Source organism: Silurus meridionalis, chromosome 1 (assembly GCF_014805685.1).
Source record: "Silurus meridionalis isolate SWU-2019-XX chromosome 1, ASM1480568v1, whole genome shotgun sequence".
In the NCBI taxonomy this organism is placed as follows: domain Eukaryota; kingdom Metazoa; phylum Chordata; class Actinopteri; order Siluriformes; family Siluridae; genus Silurus; species Silurus meridionalis.
In genome coordinates, this window is record NC_060884.1 from 26,495,768 (window position 1) to 26,504,114 (window position 8,347).

Below are 8,347 nucleotides of genomic sequence, written 5' to 3' on the forward strand. Positions count from 1 at the left end.
AATGATTTGTGAGCATTTTGTGAGCTCAACGTTACGTTCTTTTTAGCATTTTGAACAAAAATGAGTTAACCCTATTTTCACATGTACTGTTATTATTGTTGTTTTCTTTTTATTTGCAAGACTTTTGGTTTAGAATCTGGAAATAAAATGAATCTCCAAATTTATTTTATAAGGTTTCATTTGCCAGCCAATCATCATACAGGAAGAACAACATTTAAGATGGATTTTCTACGTCCCAAAATGCTTTGAATGTCTTTAGTTTCTTATTATTTATAATTGATTTAATGTGATTAAAAGACAGCCAGAAATCAAGCCGTATTGCTGCTACATAGGTATTAGTTTCAGACTGTGGCAACTGTTCACGAATGTAGTATCATAAGGGTCTTTAAATTACTTATTTAAAGTATGTCATGTAGACTTTGTTCAGCTGTAGAGAGTTTAAAAATAGAATGGAAAAATCTTTGATGACCATCCTTAAAAAAACTGTCAGGTGGAACCTTATAATGCTAACATTAGCAATTACAAACTTGCTATTCATCACCCAACTGCACTTTCCAAAATGTATGCCCAATTAGTTTAATAACTTAATTAAAAATGATTTCATACCATTACATTTATACTTGGGAAAATCCTTATTATATTCTACGACTGGTCAGTGATGTAAAATTTCAATTAAAAAAATACACAAATCAAAACAATAAACTCAAATACTTACACTGCATCACCTATAGATACATTGTCCAGTGCAGGGGTCACCGACCTTTTTGAAACTGAGAGCTACTTCTTGGGTACTGATTAATGTGAAGGGCTTCCAGTTTGATACACACAGTTTTCAGTTTAATCTGAAATAACCAATTTGCTTAATTTACCTTTTTTTATATGTTATTATTAATAATTAATGATATTCATCTATGTGAAGACACTGATCATGTTAATGATTTCTCACAATAATTATCAACAATGATTTAACAAAGTAGGAAACAGCTATTTTTAGAAAAGGCCCACCGGCTACTCATGTTCCTTGCAGGCACCACGTTGGTGACCCCTGGTCCAGAGTATTACCGTTTTAATAAAATATATATTATATTTTGTTGTATGTTATATAAAAAAAATGAAAAGGTTACAGGTACATTTTAATTCTTCTGTAAATGCAGGGTATAAATGTGTGTACTGAGTGTGGGAGGTCATTTAGGTTAATGTGGGGATTGGTTGATGTGTTTGTTCTGAGCATCTTAGAGAACCTGCCACAGTTCTTCTGGAAACTTTGACTGTCACGCTTGCATCTGTTTTTACAGGTAATCCCTATTCCTTTTATATTCATTGCCAAACATGGTTATGCCAAACCTGTTATGTATGCTGTATGTTATATGTTTCAAAATCTCGAAATTGCTCTTTTGCTTAAATCTTAAATCTTAAATTGCTCTTATTGATGCAATAAAACATAACATTTCCATTAAAAAGTAGACTAGTCTTAGACTTTAGCTCCATGTACTGTATATTGCTAATTGCTGAATGATATCAGGTGAATAGACAGTCAGACACAACAATGACTCGCTTATTTCTTTGTTTAACAACTTGGCTTTTTATTTAATTTGGTCGCTCAGAGTTTGTGGACTTCATAACAGAAACATTTAGAGACATTAAAAGATCATAATCATTATCATAATCATTAAAGAAGTAAAAGATGTGTAAACATGAATAAACATTTGAATAATCTAATGTTTACAAAGAGATTATCCTATTTACCAAGCAGGTGTTCACTGTTAAAACCATACATCTCAGTGTTGCACGCGGTTTCTATTTTTGTATTGTTTATTCTGTAAGTTTATTCTTACAAAATGTGTTTAAATGTGTGTTTGTGTCTGTTGTGGATGGATACTAACTCTGTTTACAGTTCATACTGCATATTCATATATCTATACCTCTCTATATACAAAATATTTATTAATGATCAGGTCTTTCTTTCCAATTAGGGGGTATGGGAGTGCGGAGTATCTACATTCATTTATTTATCTCTAACACTTTATCCTGATCAGTGGTTGTTGTGGATCCGCACAATTCAAAGTTTCAGACATGGCCAAATAAAAATCAAACATACAGTAAGAAACTGGAAATTGTATTAATAAAATTAAATAAATATATATTTTTTAAGCCAAACATTGGTCTTCCATTTCATGTATGTTTGAGGCTCCAGTGATTACCATGTACTGTCAAGTCAGACATTCTAATAAGGTTGCAACTTTAAGTATGTTGATCTAGCACAAACTTATTAATCAGAAAAACAAATATTTTGCATTAAATTGATAGGGATTTTCTTCTGTTATAGCAAACATTGTGGTAAACAGATGTCAAGAACTGACAGGACCACCCATTATCTTATAATAATGCATTCTTCATCCTACTGAATAAAACTAATAATAGTTAAAGGGTGTGCTCTTTCCATAGATTATATAACACGGAGTGTAATCAGGTTTTGTCCATCAAAATGAAGTTGCTTCTAGCTTTCTACTTCTATTCCTGTCTTTTCTCCTCAGGTAAATATGTTACATTCTATTGCATAGATTAAAACATTATACAACAGTACTATGATTTTTTTTTTGTTTTGTTTTTACATTTTGCAATTATTTTATACTTTACCTTGCCGTATGTGACAAATTCTACAATTTTGTTGAAAATGTAATGTTATTTTAACAAGATCTATATTTTATATCAAGACTTGATTCTTAACTGTAGGAACTAGAAACAGGAATTAGGAATTAGCAGTGTAGAAAGTCCTTAGTATTTTATATAAAAAATATAAGAAAGTATATATACCCTTTGTTTTATCGAATTCCAAAATACATAGTGCAGAAGTCGAATATTAAGATTCATCTAAAGTAGTATAGCTAGAATTACTATTCTTCAGCTATCTAGAAATTAAAAAATTGTTAGCATGTTTGTATTTCAGATTGTGTGATTCTCTAGCTGCATTATTCTTGCATTAAGTTTCTGTTTAATTTCCCCCCCCCTAAGTAACCTTGCTGAATTGTTTCAAGTGCACTAGTGATTCAGGAAGGTGTAGCACGACATTTTCACAACAGTGTCCACCTGGAAACTTATGTGCTGCTCTGATATACAATTACTCTGTGCCAGGTATGCTTTGGACAAAATAAGTTCAAATTTGATTCTTTGTGTAAAAGAATGTAACTAATAACTGAACAGTTCAATGAATGATATGGGCTTTATGTTTAAATATCTGTTAAAGGGTTTTCTGTGAATAGGAATGGAGAGATTCGAGGCTGTTTTCCACAGGCTGTATGTAAACAAGTGAATCCAGGGGGTTTAAAAACAAGTTACTCGGCTAACATTGGAGTGGCGAAAGGTTTTCTATCCGTCTCTTGCTGCCAGTCGGATTATTGTAACCTCATCATTATCTCTGGTAAGAAAATATGGTATTTCGTATAGTAATTGTATTTTTTCTAATTCAGAAGTAATGTAAGATTTTATCATGGCAGAACTCCAAGGTTTTCTAGAGCACATTTGCAACAGCCACATCTTAACAGCTTCACATCTTCACATCACAGTGGTGAACTGCTTAGATGAATTGAGATTAAATGGGCACACCAATATTATCTAACAAAAAATATTACAATTAAAAGACAATACAAGAATAAATCCCCTCATTTATCACATACATTCATCTTGTCACAACTTGGATAAAAGATTTTCATACATAAAATTAATTTTAGCCATAAACAATCATATTTCTGAGAAGCTAATTCTTGAAAGATTTAAACACTCATGGTGCACTGGGACAGCTGTGTATTTATACTGCCCCTTAGTGGTGATAAACTTAATTTTTTATTAATTCCTTTAAATTTTAATCATGGGCTTTAAACCGGGGGTCCGCGACCCCTAGTGGCATCCGCGGCGGTATTGCAAGGAGTCGGCTAATTAATGATGAACCACGAATAATTAAGAAAAAAAAAACCCTTGGGTAAAAACATCAAAGATTATATATATATATATATATATATATATATATATATATATATATATATATATATATATATATAAATAAAATAAAAGATCTAATAAAATAAAAGTTGAAGTTCAAGCAAATGTATAATTGTCCACCTGAAATTTCTTTTTATAAAACTGCAAATCTATTAAAATAAAAAACCTAATAAATTGTGATTTAAGTGCAAAATATATGTTTGTTGCATGTATGATGCATAAATCTTTTTGAAAAAAATTTAAAATATATGAAAATAGACAATAATGTTTGTACAACAACAACAACAACAACAACAACATAGTTCTAATTGTCTTTACATAATATAACTAGCATAATATGATTGGTTTCTAATAATATCACTGGCTATGTTTAACACATTTTGTATCAGGGGTCCCTGCCCCATGTCTCTATCGCCTAAGGGGTCCTTGACCTGAATAATGTTGAAGACCCCTGATTTAAATGATTTTTTTTATCTTTACCATAAAGCAGCATTTTTTAGTTAAGTGTTAGTCAGTACCACATTTATTGTATTCAATAAATTAATTATTACCTACATAATAGAAATTAAAGGTCTAATCCAGCCTTGTTTAGTATATTGTACCATTTCTAATTTACATTTTTAGGGTTCTGAATATATTCTTATCCTTAGGTACTTACACTAGACTTGTAGTCTCAATCATATCCTCATGCTAAACATATCCTCATTCTAGTTCACTAGTATAGTACCTGAGAACACCATTTACCTTAAAACTAAACTTCAACTACCATGAAATAAAAACACAAATCAAGAGATTTAAATGGTATTCTGTGAAATTGCAGATGTTTCTTTGAAGATGAACAGAATTATATATATATATATATATATTGTTTATGTGACACTGTCTCTACCCTCTTGCTATTACTGAGTACTGAATCATTATTATCCATTGTAAATATCTGAATGCTGCTTCATATTACCGCATTATTACTCTGTATATATTTGACAGACAAAAAACCAAATGGACTTCAATGTTTAAGCTGCAGGAAGTTAACAGACACAGTATGCAGATCTTCCATTTCTTGTGTGGGAAATCAAGATCATTGTATGACTGGAACAGGTTGGGCGCATGCAATTACTTTCACTAATATACCACATAAATGTTGCAATATCAATTTGGAATACAAACATTTTAAATCTTAATTTGACCTGTTTTCAAATTATGATATGTAAAAAAAAACAAGGATTCATGATATCATCAAACACAGTTGTTGTGTATTTTAACGCAACAAAAGAAACTGTCACCATTTTAGTAAATTCTGAAGGTTTTAACAAATAAAAGTGACATATGTGATGCTAGGAGTCAAATTTGACATGCCAAGTATATAAAAGTTATGGGTTGCTTTGTAAATCAAATTTGGCTCAACTACCCATATCACAGCACAGTGTCAATGGGGGACACATAACCCCATGGGAACACAACCTTTCTTGTGGAATATTGATACCAATCATTTTTGGGGTGTGGTGTAAACAATATGAACAGAATTGTCTGAACATTGTTATCTATAAATAAGGCTCATGTCTGTTATCAGATTTATTCTGCATCATCATTCATTTCAACATAAGCACGAGATTCAGTTGCGTTTCTTAGGTTGTCCTCTTTATCAGATGTGTCTTCTTGTTCAGGATCATACTCCACATCATCCTCATCATCAGACACATACTGACTTTCATGACCAAAAATATGGTCAATAACCTGATAGACTGCTCAGAGATTCAGTGTCTATGGGGTTACTGACCACAGAAAAACATGATGTTGTTAGATGTTCTATTTGAATTGGGAATTTTGAGCAAAATTATGTTTGATTATGTGAAAAAGTTACTTTTATTTATTTTATTTTTTTACCTATTTCCTAACATAGATCGTTGTGTGCTATTTTTGACCCGTAACACAACAGATGTCACTAAGGCTAATAATATTAAGTAAAAAAAACACAATCAATATATTTTGAAGGTATTCTAATATTTATCTATTATAGTGAAATAACATAAATACCCATCGGCTTCACTATCACAAATATAATGATTACATTTAAACATTTTGCAATGAAAACGAGTGGTATCAACTTATATGAATAGACAACGTGCCCCCCCAAAAAACATTTAAAATTGTGTATCCATGGTTATGAATGCATAACAAGTTAAAAACAATACTGGATAATAACATTTGTTCTTTGAGCATTTTTGGATGAGTTGTTATGGGTCTAATGGGTCTTTTTAACACATTACAAGGGTTAAAAAAAATCTGAAATGTCAAATCCGAAAGAGAAAAAAGCCAAAAGAAGCAAAAAAACAAAAACAAATCGTTAATAAAATGATGCTCAAACATAATTAGCAGGATTTAATCAAGGTGGTAGGTGGAACAGTGACTTGGTCTGTAGGTCGTGTGGTGACCTCTGCTGTTTGGGAATGTGAAGCATAATATGGAATTGTGTTCACATCAGTTCATTATAAAAACAATCAGCTAGAGACAGAATTATTTGTCAATACATCAGAAATCTAAATGATCCAAATTTCTGCGCCTTTACTAGTCCTAGCAGAACACAATGTGTGGCTACTAGTTATTAGTTGCGTATACATCAAGCATGCCAGGAGCATGACAGGAATTATTACGTTATTAGAAGCTCAGGGACTCCTGCATGCAAATATTCAAGAGTTTGCACAAAGGGAATTTAATATAAGCTTTAGAGCATCTGCCTGTCATTTCCTCAATCCAGACAGTGTCTCATTTTCTACATTTCAGAATTAACTAGTGTATATCTGAGAAAAAATACTGCCAATCAACCCTCAGCAATCAATTATATTACTGAGGTGCATTTAATTAAGGGGCACACTTGTGTTTTTACAAAGTTTTACTCTTTAGTTAGGTCAGGTATTAAGACAAGTATTGTAGATGTAATATTATACTATACAGGTACAACAAATCCTTTAGTCATTCCCTTTGCTTTGTGAGACCGGTCCTTCTGAGTTGCATTGACTCACTTTGGTTTGATTCTTGTAGTTATCTAAACAGATTGCTAGAGTGTTAATGAAGAATTTACAGACAGTACTCTGCTGACCCCTGCTGGCTGGGGGGAATTCGGATGTGACATTTCTTACCTTTTCAAATGATCTTATTCCAAAATGATAGATGCAAATGAATGAACTTAAATTTCATGCCAATCTCTGAAATGTACTACCCATCTATAATATTATATTTCTTTCCCCAGTTTTAAGCCTGGCAAACTTAACAATCAAGGGATGTGCTTCTAAAAGTTTCTGCACTACAAATTTTCAAAATTCCACATTGGGAGATGTCCAATGTTGCAAAGGAAACTTGTGTAATAAGAGTAAAACTTGGAATAGGCCGGATGTTGGCCTGTTACTGATGATCCTAATCTTTACAAAAATACTCCAGTAAGAATTTAATCAGCTGCTCTTTCCCTCAAATTGCACAATTTTGCTCTACCTATATAAATATCATGGTATGTGTTAAAGTATTTTTGTCATTTAATATTTTCATATTGTATTTTTATTAGGTTTTGTTGATGATTTTAATGTAGATGAGTGTGAGTGTGAAGTGCTGATTTATTGCTTGGCTTATAGGCTGTGTAAATTGTTCAAATTCGTTTGTATGCATTCTGAAGATGCAAGGTCTAAAACATTGTTCAGTATTTGCACCAAAATTTCTGTCCAGTGATAATAAAAGCACTAAAACAAACCAGGACTCATTTCTATTCCTGAGATTTTAGTTATTGATAGTAAATAGTAGAATTAGATATAGCAATAGAACAGTGTATACACACATGTAGGAACGCAGCAGCAATGCAGCAGCCCGTGGCACTTCTTCCTAAATTGATTTATATTCTTGAGATATGGCTGATGTACTGTAATCTCTGGCAATGTATGGTAATACAATTACCAGCATCGACAGTTTAGCAATACAGAATTAAATGTTATATTATGTTATATTGCTGGAATATGACCACATATGGCTGGGAAATTATATTATATTATTGATTTGTTTATAGTAGTTACTTCACTTTTGACACAAGGAACAAACATACAAGCCTTTTTTTTTTTTCTAATTTGGCCTTTTTATGCATACATGGTCATAAAATGACCAGTGATTGTATACATGGAGTACAACATGTAAAAACTTGAATAAATAAATTTCAAATGATGCTTCTCTAATGATTTCTGTAACAAAATTGTAAAATGTATTGGTATAAAATAACTAATTGTTGTTTAGGAAACTTAATAGGAACTTAATAAGGAGTAAAGTCTGGGAAAAGCTGAAGCAGCAATTTATTATTACAACAAATACAACAAAT

The 8,347-nt window shown here is 31.7% G+C and overlaps 1 long non-coding RNA gene across 2 annotated transcripts; it reads left to right on the forward strand.

Annotated features, from left to right (window-relative positions):
- Positions 1-1,276: 1,276 nt before the first annotated feature.
- On the forward strand, positions 1,277-8,143 carry LOC124388890. 2 transcript variants are annotated; one of them, XR_006926483.1, is made up of 6 exons: positions 1,277-1,295; positions 2,446-2,534; positions 3,036-3,132; positions 3,245-3,418; positions 4,984-5,094; positions 7,244-8,143. It is a non-coding gene; the product is annotated as an uncharacterized LOC124388890 (long non-coding RNA). The 2 variants fall into 2 exon arrangements; XR_006926484.1 differs by having other exon boundaries at positions 3,013-3,132; positions 7,244-8,142.
- The last annotated feature ends 204 nt before the right edge of the window (positions 8,144-8,347 follow it).